Source organism: Oryctolagus cuniculus, chromosome 7, assembly GCF_964237555.1.
Source record: "Oryctolagus cuniculus chromosome 7, mOryCun1.1, whole genome shotgun sequence".
Lineage (NCBI taxonomy): Eukaryota > Metazoa > Chordata > Mammalia > Lagomorpha > Leporidae > Oryctolagus > Oryctolagus cuniculus.
In genome coordinates, this window is record NC_091438.1 from 58996674 (window position 1) to 59009156 (window position 12483).

Below are 12483 nucleotides of genomic sequence, written 5' to 3' on the forward strand. Positions count from 1 at the left end.
ATAAATAAATAAATCTTAAAAATTTTATTTATGTATTTATTTATTTGAAATTCAGAGTTAGAGAAAGAGAGAGAGAGAGAGAGAGAGAGAGAGAGAGAGAGAGAGAGTGCTTCCATCCACTGGTTTACTCCCCAGTGGGCCCAATGGCCAAGACTGAGCCAGGCTGAAGCCAGGAGCCAGGAGCTTCTTCTGGATCTCCCTTGTGGATGGCGGGAGACCAAACACTTGGGACACTTTTCACTGATTTTCCCAGGCCATTAACGGGGAGCTGGATGGGAAGTGGAGCAGCCAAGGCACAAACTGGAGCCCACATTTGATGTCAGCATCACAGTCAGTGGATTTACCTACTATGCCACGGTTTCAGCCCCAATATTTCTGTTCTAAGCACTCCATTCATTCAATCAGTGAGTGTCAAGAGCCTACTATGGGACAGGTATTAGGCCTACTTCAATTTTTTTAACCAGAAAATCTAGATATTATCAGACAGTGCTTGACTTCTGGTCAGTTCCTTGTGATTTCAGAGCTTTCCTGCCTATTATCCAATCTTATTACATAGAAATCCAGTGACAACTAAAGTCACAATGTTATTCCATCTCTGATGAAGGAGTGCAGGCCTGGGCCCAGGAGGTAAATTCACCTGCCTGAGTACTTACCCAGTGCCAGAGTCCAAGCAGGACCTGGGCATGGCCTCCCAGGGACACGGCATCTAAGCCAGTCTAGGTCTCTCTGTCTCAGTGGGCCAGTCACTCCTCCCTCGGCAGCATCTTACCTAAGTGATTTCACAACCCTCCCCTCCGGGCTTCACCCACCACCTCTCTCATCACTGTATGTTGCCCACTGTCTGCATCTTTAGAGGAACTAATGATTCCCTCAGTGCTAAGATCCATGACCTGCACCCCTCCAGTCCTGAAGAGCCTTCCAAATGTGTGGTTCAAGGACAGTGAGAGGATTCTGAGCGTCATAAGGTGTGAGCAGCGGTCTCTGCAGGCCTCGGGGCACTCTGCGTCTCAGTGAGTGCAGAGAGCTGTTCAGCTGGTTACCTTTACTGAGTGATAGATTAGATCTTGGCTTAATGCAATCGATGGAAGGAGATGATACAGTCAGTTGGAGCCTTAGTCACTACTCCAGGTGGCTAGGCCAGTGGCTTAATTAATATCCATTTATTTTGTCTGACTATGTGTTAGATATTATCACTTCAGTTATCACTAAGATCTTTACAATCAAATGTTGAAGTAGGCTTTATTCTCCCCATTTGCCAATAAGCAGATCAAGCTTAGGAGAGCTGTAACGGAAGAGCCAGGCTTCAAGTAGAACAGCGTGTGGCTCCAAGCCCATGCTCTGTGTAGCTCACCACTTACTTGGTGGTGGAGAACCTGGCTCCAGGACGGCGTTCGTCTCCAGGGATGTTTCAGCAAAATCTGTAAAGGCTCCACTGGGAGCTGAGTATTGACAGTTACCCAGCAGTGGAACAGGCCAGTAGCTTCCCCAAGAAGCCCTAGTTGAGTCATGGGTTTTGCTGCTAGTTTTTTTCCCCCCTACATGTCTGTTGTGTGGCTGCAGTGGCAGCCTGGTAGAGATTATGAGTGTTTTTCTTTCTGATAAAGGCATTTCCACCATCAGCAGGCTTAGATGCTTGAAACTGAGAAAACTGAAGCCTCCTTCTCCTATAGGACAATCAAAACTGTTGCCCAAAACAGAGGAGGGAGGGGAGAGAGAGAGAGAAGGAGAAGAGGAAGAGGACGAAGAGGAAGAAGAGGAGGGAGAGGAAGAGGGAGAAGAAGAGCAGGAGGAAGAGGAGAACTTCTTCCACATTTCCTTGTCATGTACGGAGTTAAGATACAAGTAGCAGTAGAATGTGTTAGCTGGCAGATGGCCAGCCATTAACTCCACAAAAATTAAAAGTCTTCTGGGGGGAAATGGCTGTTTTTATCCTGTATTTGCTTCACTCTATTTCAGGTCTTTGAAGTCTGACCTCACCAAGTGAGCCTTTCCTAGGCCTTCCTCCCACCCCAACCCCAACTCCAAGAGAGAACTGATTCCCAGAAAGTTTCTGATGCTCTTTCCCAAGAAGCCCAGGAATGACCACCCCAGGGGGCGGAGCTCCTGCTCTCTAGGCCTCCAACACCTAAGCCCTGCTCTTCCTAGCATGTTCAGCCATGAAGCTGTGTGATACTTTGCCAGCTGATCCCCAGTACCACCCAGACCCCACAAAATATGTGACAGATCACATGGACCTGTGCCTGCTGCAGACCCATTGCATCTATGCCTTCACCACTATGACCAACAGCAAGACTGCCCCTTAGCAGTGTGTGTATGGGTGATGCATTCTCTACCTTTAGTCCCAGGCCCTCAAACAGCTGCCAGTACCTAGTTCTGGGACATCTAGAGGGAGTGACAGGTCTCAGAACCCAACGCTAGTGAACACTAATATAGACCTGAGGTAAACAAAGGAGAAAGAGCTATAGGAGAGGAGATTCCTCAAAGATGTTACATATTCACTGAGCAGCATACAGCCAGGCACCTGGTTAGAGACCATAGCAGATGAACAAAAGAGTCTTGGGAAGCTTTCCGTCTAGCAGAGAGGAACGTATGCCTCCAGCTGAATGCTGCAATAGAGAAGTGCCATGATGGAGCATGTGCAATCTAGTAAGGAAATGACGAGAAAGCAAGGGTGCATTCTGCTGGAGTGAAGCATTTCAAACCAGCTAACCTTTGGAAGGGGCAGTGGTGGTTCACTGAGGCTTGTTAGGGAAGGGCGGGGAAGGGACGGGAACTCCATGAGCAATGGCGGAGAAGGATGAGAGTATAAACATGTGTTCAGGGGGACTCTGAGCAATCGAGTAACTGTAAAACCATATTCTAAAGAGAGGAAAAGAGACACAAAGAGGGAAGAGGTAGTTTTTAAAATAAAGCACCTTTTGTGATTGGCGAACATATTGTTCCTTCCATATCACATATACTTCAAGGGCTTGGGAGTTTATGAAAGGCAATGGAATGTTACTGCTAACAGTGCAAGAAGATCCTAAAATGAATAAGGGGTGGTTTGCCTGCAAGTACCAACTGGTCAGTCTAGCCTCATTGGCTGCTTTCTAGGCTGGGGGGATTTTTACAACAACAGAGCATCTGGAGTAGATGCTGGAGATGAGAGTGGCCCACTGAGGATGGGCTGCATGGGCTGGGGATGGCTCCTCTGATATTTCTTGGAGCCCAGATTAAACCAAGTGCTTATAAGAAGAGGAAGGATGGGGATAAAGATGATGGCCATTGAATGTCACTAAGGATCATGTTTTACCCAGGTTTACTACCGAAGTGCTCGCCTTCCTCACAGCTCTTGGTTGACTTTTGCTGTATGCAGATCACTCTTGTCTCTTGCTTATGAACTAGAGTGTGTTACATTTGTTCTGTGTTGCATAGGACACTCCAGGAGGCTTGCATGAATGCATGTGTCCTACTCTAGGGAGAGCAAGAATCATGTGAGAGTGGCAGAGAGAGTTGTAGTTCCTACCTAAACAATTGTGGAACAAGGTGAGTGTGTTGATATTACTCTAACTTGCATTTTCCTGAGATTGTTCTGGGAAGTGTCTTAGGTGCAGCCTCACAGCTGAACATGGAGGAGTAGAAAGAGTCTGGGCCCAGAGTATTCCTCCCAGAACTCTAGCAATAGCTAATGCATCAGCCTGAGCTGTCACTGCATGAGCAGCCAGAGGTGCACAGAGCTCAGGGAAGCCTATCTGGAAATGGCCTGGTGGGCACAATGGCTCATGGAAGATTTATGGAAATAGAGAAGTCTTTTCCTGGAAGAAGTCCAGGCCTGTCTGAGAGCTGAGTTAGTAGAGTGCTTTGCAGGAAGTAAAAACAAGAGTGGGCTGAGGGAGACCTGTGTACACATGTATGAGAACACAGACTTCTTCTGTTGGCCTTGAAAGAGCTGGTGCCAATAGCGAGGGATTATAGAGAGTCATTTGGCAGATCAACCAAGCACATAGCTTTTAAGGCCAACTGTTAAACTGAAAGCCAAAGCACTACCTGATTAGGCAGTGAATTAAAAAATATTCCAGCAAAGGCTTAATGAACATTATTAATGCATTGGCAGAAACTGCATCAAACCAGTGATTTTTAAACTTTCTCCAAAAGCTTTTTAACCTTTTTTCAAATGAAATATTTGACAGATCCCAATACAGAAAGGAGGTAAAAGTGAGAGTATTTGGTTGACATGGGAGTGGAAGAGTTTATAGAAACAGTCCTGTACATGCATTCATGTACCCTCTTCCAGGTTTCTAGGATTCTGTGGCACAAAACAAAGCCCCACACTGCTCATGCAACTCAAAATCCCTTGGGACCCTGAGCAATGTCCCAGGTGCAGGCACAGCCATCATTAGCCTCGACCAGACTCCTGGGAGTTTGTCTACTCCAACACTGTACAGCAGAAGCATAGCATGTGACTGGGAAGCAGGCCTGGGAAGAAAGGTGGAGGGAAATTAATTTTGACCCTTAATCTGAGTGTTCTCACAAGAGTTCACCATGAAATATTGGTGAGATGATGGGTCCCTGCTGAGCATCATGGGCTTCCCCTCGTAGGGACAGATCGTGTGCCTCACTTCCTCATGCATGTCTGTGGGATCCTCCATTTTGGGACAAGGATCTACTGCACCCAACACCCAGGAGGCTAGCTTCTGGGTTCACTGTGAGGTGATTCCTCCTGGGAGAGGCAGAGCAGAGACTCAGGTTGGTTAGATAACCTCTGGGTTCCTGCCAGTCGTAAGATGATTCTCCCTGCGTAATTGCCCGCATCTTCTCATCTGCTCTGAGTGGAGCTGGAAAATATTCCCCAGGGAGAGACAAGTCATCTTGAGTAACGCTGTATATAACCTGACCTTAGTTTGACTCCCATGAGTGATGAACTCGTTTTAGGAATGATAAGCCATTAACCATCAGTCAAAACCACAAACTTTTCTAACTTGCTGGTATAATATTACAGCACTAACATTGCGTTCATAGTGGTATCAATGTTATTAACAGATAATGTTGCTGGATGGTTTTCAAATGTAAGAACAAAAGTTTTTGAGAAAACAGGGGTTCTTTTGTGAGCTCTTGGTAATACCCAATCTATTTCCACTTAATAACTGTGTCCAAGGTGAGCCATTGAGTACTTGACTATATCAGGCAGTGTACTTGGCATTGGGAATGCAGTTAAATAAAACATAGTTCAGCTCTCATGGAGGTCATAGCCCAAGTTGAGGAAGCAAAACCACAAGGAAGAGCTGTTTATGCAAAAAGATTACAACCATGAGCATTTAATGATGACATTTACTTTCCTAAGGATGTTCCAACAATGTTGCTTGTGTTCAGGGTTTTGTTAACTTGGGTCCCTCAGATCAAATCAGCATATTTTTACCTGAACCCACGTTCTTATGGAAGTTCCCCTCTGCCTACAAAGGAAATGAGAGGGTTGGGTTTGACAATGCTTAAAGCTATGAGCACAAGGTGAATTCCAGTCCATGGACTCTGAGATTCTGTAACATTATTTGCCCTGAGAAAAGCCATTACCAAGTGGAAAGAGCCCTGGATGAGAGACCAGGAAATACTGTTAATAGTCACTGTAAGATTTTAAACCAATAATCTCCCATTTTTAATCCTCAATTTTCTATTCTGTAAAACAAGGCAGTTAAAATTGATGATTTCTGAGTGACTTTTCCTATGTTCTTATGAAATATACATATATGCATCAGTGTCTTCAAAAATTCATGGGAAATACATATTATGAAAAAATAATACACAGATTTCAAATTTTTTTGCACCAAAATAAAACATTTTTATTTTTCACAAGCCTTTAGAAAAACCTTCATATATAAAGTGAACATCTTGACATATATCTTCTTAGACACAAATAAGAACAAACACACACAAACACATTGCTATTCAAAAGGTCTTTACACATAAGCTGACACACTTCTGGTGCTTTGTAGACAAATCCAGAGACCGAGTTAGAGAAAAAAAAAATGAATGGAAAATTTCCTCTTTCACCAAGCCCCAACCCACCTGCCTCTTTCGACATGTCCAGCCCTGCCTTCTCACCTCTGTCCTCCCTCCTTTCAGCTGTTTAGGAAGCAAAGGTAGGACAACGGGAGATGAGCCTGGCCCAGAATAGCAGGAGGCAGGTTGAGTGCTTTTATCACTTCTATCTTAGGAGATAGAAGTAGAGCTGCACAAGAAAAGCGATATTACTCCTGGCACCGCTGATCAGGGTGACAAAATTCTACATCTTTGCCATTGGAAGGTCATGCAGGACCTTATAATGTTGCTGTCATAGACTTCTTTATTTTTTAAAAGATTTATTTATATATTTGAGAGACAGGGTTACAGAGAGGAAGAGGCAGAGGCAGAGAGAGAGAGAGAGAGAGAGAGAGAGAGAGAGGTCTTCCATCCTCTGCTTCACTTCCCAAATGGCCACAGCAGCCAGAGCTGAGCTGATCCAAAGCCAGGGGCTTCTTCTGGGTCTCCCACATGGATTCAGGAGCCTAAGGACTTGGGCCATCTTCTGCTGCTTTCCCAGGCCGTAGCAGAGAGGTGGATCTGAAGTGGAGTAGTCAGCACTCAAACCGGCACCCATCTGGGATGCTGGCACCGCAGGCAGTGGCTTTACCTGCTACCCCAGTGCTGACCCCTCTATTTTGTATTTTTAAAAATTTATTTTTTATTTGAAAGGCAGAGTTACAGAGAAGGGGCAGGGAAGAGATCTTCCACCCACTGGTTTGCTCTCCAAATGTCTGCGACAGTGGAGGCTGAGCTAGGCTGAAGCCAGCAGCCCAGAACTCCATCCAGGTCTCCCACGTGAATGGCAGGGGCCCAAGCACTTGGACCATCTTCTATTGCTTTTTCCAGGCACATTAGCAGGGAGCTGGATTGGAAGTGGAGCAGCTGGAACTCAAACTAGTGCTAATTTGGGGTGCTGGTGGTGCCTTAACCTTCTGTACCACAATGCTGGTCCTAGCATAGACTTCTAAGAGTGAGAATTTAGTGTTAACTATAAGTCAGTCATACCATCACTAGGTTAAGCACATAAGGAATGGGCAGCCTCTGGCTTAGATCTTGGCAATTTTTCACTGGTAACCCAAAGGGGACCTGATGGTGCCTGGAGACACACTTGCCTATAAAATCCATGCTTTGAGTCCATGTGTGCATACTTATTAAGAGGCCGCTGGGACCCCACGGGAGTACCTGAAGACCAAGCTCTATTTGTATAAAGAATTCTTTCTGGGAATTCTGGCAAAAGTCCATCTTTCTTCCGCCTCTACACTATCTACCTGGAGATGGAGGCAGATCCCGCAGATTGAGGGCTGTCTCGCAAGATGCTCCTCACTTCAGATGTCAGTGCTGTGTACAGGCTGTACCCTGGACTTCCGACCCAGTAGCTATAACTCTGGGTTCCCATGATCTCCTCAGCTTACAGAACTTGGGGAAATGCTTTACTTACACCTCCTGATTTATTAATGAAGTATGTAACACAGGCCGAGGTCAGGAGCCAGAACTCAATGTGAGTGTGTCTCACAGGGTGCAGGGACCCAAGTAAGCACTTGGGCCATCATCTGCTGCCTCCCAGAGTGCTCAATGGCAAGAAGCTGGGATTGGAAGCAGAGCTGGGACTTGAACTTGAGTACTCTGATGTGGGATGTGGGCATACTGAGTGGTGTCAGTGGCTACACCAAACGCTGGCTCCACTGCAAATGGACCTTCTTGAAGCTACTTTGAGCTGTGGGTTGGAGCTCCACTGTCTTCATTTCCAAGATGGCTGACAATCCATGTCCCCTGCTCTTTCTCAAGTTCACGCTTGTGTCCTCAGTCGTGACCTTTCTAGTACTTTGCACAATCAAGTGTCTTAATCTGAGTCTAGAGAAACACACAGTAGGTTAACATTATCTATGGGCACCCTACTGTGTGGTGGACTCCCAGAACTTCCTTCTCCTATCTAGCTGAAGAGGTGTCCAGTATTTGCAGAGGTAAATGTACTTACCTTGATTGGACATTGCACAGTGTACACCTGTACTGAACCATCACACAATACCTGTAAGCATGTAGAACTTTTATATGCCTGTTAAAATCTTTTTGAAAAAAAAAAAATACATAAGAAAAGAAAAAAAATCACTCTTTCTCTTGTTTCACTAAGTCCAGAAATCCACTGATGCATCTTAAGAGTACTGTTTTTTTCTACCTGGAAATAACTGTGTACAACATTGCATATGCTAACACATTTAATTTTCATAACAAATTTTTAGAAAATGCATTATTTTCATCTATGTTATACATAAAGGAAACTGAAACTTTGAGAGGTTAAGGCCCCTGGCCAAGGCCACCTCTGTGCTGAGTGACAGAGCAGGTGTTTGGTGCTGTGACTCTCAGCCCAGCACCCCCATCATGAAGGTTCCCCACTTCATTTTGGCTGTGAGGTGCCTCCACGTCCCTGACATGCGTGATTACCCCGCTGTTCCAGCAAAGCCCTCGCCCTGGCCTTGCCTGAGTGTGAATCGTTTCCTTTAGAGAGATCACTGACGTGAAGATGACTCAAGTTACAAGCAGACACCACAAAGGAACTATGTAAATACAGTACAAGTTCTAGATGAAATAGTTTCTAGAAAATTATAAGCTGATCAAAGAGGCAAAAAACAACTATTAAAGATTTGAAACCAGACCAGTAAGCACTAAAGATATTGAAAATCCTAATAACAATAGTTCTCCCCAAAGCTACTCACGTCAGTGAGTCCTCCCAAACATTTAAACAGCAAGTATTTCCAGAGCCTAGGGAAGTCTTCTCAACTCATATACATTTACACTTAAACCTGATAAAGAGTCAAATATCTTTTGTGCATTTATTACTTCCCAGGAATTCTGCTAGGCTCTGGATATCAGAGGCAAAAAAGATATACAATTTTTTTTTCTTCATGTCTCTTAGAATCCATAAGAGAAAAGCCTTGTACTTGGACTGAAAACCTCAATGTAATACATACTGTATGCCAATTTCACATATTAAAGCCTAATATACTGAAAATCTGAAAGGGGTGTGTGCATTTAAATCTGACACACTGAATATTGCAAGTAGATTGAGTATGACATATATTAAGACTCTACTAATTTCCCTGAAAGGTTTTGGGTTGTGTTCTCTGCCCATCTATATGCCAATATACTTCTTACAGCTGTCAAAGAAGAATGAAAGGAGGAGTGGATACCATTCAGTCTAAAAGGTGCAGAGTGGTCCAGTGCTTGGGGAGCATCTTGGTGCAGGCTCTACAGATCCGGGCTGCAGTCTGGCGAGTCCTATCCTAAGCTGCAAGTTTGTGCACAATGGACAGTAAGGCACCCAGGGGGAGCCAGGTCTGCAAACTGTGGGAGTGAGACCTCCAAGAGCAAAGTGGGCTTGAGACAGGAATCAAGCTTGGAGAGAGGAAAATAATAAAGTTCAGGATTTACTGAGCTCTCTTCATGTGTAAAGGCACATGTCCCTGGACGAGTGGGTAAGTGGATAAAAACCTGGAAGCCTTACTAAAAAAATCTCTACTTGGAAGGGCCAGAGACTTGGGAAGCTATTGGTAAGCAATTCGGGTTGGGTCAGGTGCTCCTCCCCTGTGCTCCCATGGCATCCCATAATATCTCTATGACCCTGACCACTTGCTGAGTTTTTGGAGGGCAGGGATGGTATCTATCAACATTTGAGCCCTTCCCACAGTGTTGCTATTCAGAAACTGCCGCATGAGTGTGGAAGGCAGCTTCCACAACAGACTTGAGCCCTTCGTGCCCACTGGTCTTCACGCCTTTGTGTGGGCCCTCCTACACTGAAAAGGATATGTCACGAATAGGATTCCGTGGATATGACGGAATGTGACTCTGCCGAGCTTTTTCTTGTGTCTCTTTCTCTGGAAGAAGTCAGCTGCTGCATGAGCAGCCCAATGGAGAGGTCCAGGGAGGAGATACTGAGGCCTCCTGCCAGCAACCAGCACCAATGAGATGGCCGGGAGTCGAGCCCTGCACTGTAAGCTCATGAGAAAACCCAAGGCAGAACCACCCAGAGGATCTGCTCCTTACAGAAAGCGCATGAAACAGTAAACATTTCTTACTGCCTTCAGTGGCTAAGCGTTAGGGTCATTTGTCATACAGCAATAGACAATTGACAGTCATGAATAGCTGAATAGCTCGAATAGCTCGCTGGTTGAAGATTGCCCCATAGTAGAACTGTTGAAGATAAGACATGCATTGGTTGTTCAGTGTCAGTCATTCTGTGTGATAGGAAAAATTAAAGAGAGAATGAAATATCAAATTTGTGAATCACCAAAGAGAGAGAAAAGAGGCAAAAAAAATGTTGCAAGAAGTAAAGATAAAGGATTAGAAATGAAGCACAAGATAACAAAACGCACACTTATTACTATGACAGAGATATCAATAGATAAGCCTCTCCTAGGAATGACCAACTACTCCTAGTCCCCAGGGAAATTCCTCTGCCCTGCCGTGCGTGGTGGGGCTCATTTCTCCTTGAGTGCAACTAGAGTGAGACCCCGGGGCTGACGTCCCACTAGGTCTCCTGTGGGCCTGGTTCCTCTCTCCTCCCTGCTGTGGGCATGTACCTTGTAGCAGTTTCCCGGCAACACTGTGGAACCTTCTTAGGGCTTAAGTTCTTTGATAACAGAACTGATATAGGAGAATGTTTAGAGCTTATTGTGTTTGTTGATGATGCTCTGAAATGCTCTTTTTGTCATTTTAGGATTACTCCACCAGCCATCGAGTCCTGGTATAGAAACCACTTGTGACCCCTGCATGAAGGCTTCTGTGCCATTCTTGGTGGAGGTGGTACAGCAGTGGAGGAGATGGGACTGTGTAGTGGTAAGGCAGATGGCATCCATAGTGATCCTGAGGACAACACAAGCGCCACCTGTGTGTGGGAAGCAAGACTTTCACTTCCAGTGTGGCCAAGGTCTGTCTTTTGGCCAGAACTGCAAATGTTGCAATTGACCTTAAGTTAAAAGTGTTGGTAAAATCCTAGTTTGTCACATATTCTCTCATATTGTTTAACTACATTTTCCAATATTTCATGCATTCTATACATTATGGTAACCTATCTGTCACATTGGAAGCCCTAAGTTACTACAATGACATTGTGCTAAGACTTTACCCCCACTAAACCCTAAAACTATCAACTTTTCAAACCAAACTCAAATATAAAAAAAGTATGACATATTTTCTTGTTATTAAATCTACTCTTTCTTAGGTACTTGGGTCTACAACAGCATTTTAAGGGACCCTGAAGCACTATTAAAACTTCATTTTTTATGTAACTTTTTAAAATCAAACCAGATTATGGGACCTGTTCTGTGGCACAGCAGGTTAATGCCCTGGCCTGAAGCACTGGAATCCCATATGAGTGCCGGTTTGAGACCCAGCTGCTCCACTTCCAATCCAGCTCTCTGCTGTGGCCTGGGAGAGCAGTAGAAGATGGCCCAGGTCCTTAGGCCCCTGCACGCATGTGGGAGACCCGGAAGAAGCTCCTGGCTCCTGGCTTTGGATTGGCATAGCTCCAGCCATTGCGGCCAATTGGGGAGTGAACCAATGGATGGAAGACTTCTCTCTCTCTGCCTCTCCTGTGTAACTCTGACATTCAAATAAATAAATAAATCTTAAAAAACAACAACAGATTACTGTTTTAGAAGACAGAGTTCCCTTTCTCTGGGAAAAGCTGAGTCTTAAAAACAAAAAACAAAAAACAAAAAAACTGTGAGGTCCTGTCACTGTTATCAACATCCTCCAAAGAAGAGGCCCAGGACCCTGAATGAGAACAAATACTGCAGGTTCATTTTCACCTCTAAGAAAACCTGAATATGTGTGGCTCCAAAGAAGGTGTGTGGAAGAGGTGATATGAATCAATCCCAACTTATCTAAGTCATGAACTCCCAAAAAGATAATAGAAATCATTTAGTCGTCGGATTAAAAGAAGTTTATATATTGGGTAAGTTTTTAACCTGAGGCATTTTATCATTATTTCAATATTCCAATGTGGCTTCCAATAGTGACTGTTCTGCCCTTTACTTGTCACTATTTTAGAAGGCTTGGCCCTTCAGGAATCAGACCGCGGACATCATACACCCAAGGGGGTTTGCCTCTTCCTGCCCCTTTCTCCAGCTCTCACTCACCATGCGGTGGCCCTGAGGGGATAGTGGGCTGGCCAGAGCGCTTCTGGGGTCATTGGAAGTTTCTCATTCCTTGGCATCCAGATGCATATACCCTTGCTACCTTTCTTGTAACTTCTAAGGGCCTAAGTGGACACTAAAAGAGCTTTCCATTAAAAGATAAGTTCGGGGGCCGGCGCTGTGGCATAGCAGGTAAAGCCGCCGCCTGCAGTGCCAGCATCAAATACGGGTGCTGGTTCAAGTTCCAGCTGCTCCACTTCCTATCCATCTCTCTGCTATGGCCTGGGAAAGCAGCAGAAGATGGCCCAAGTCCTTG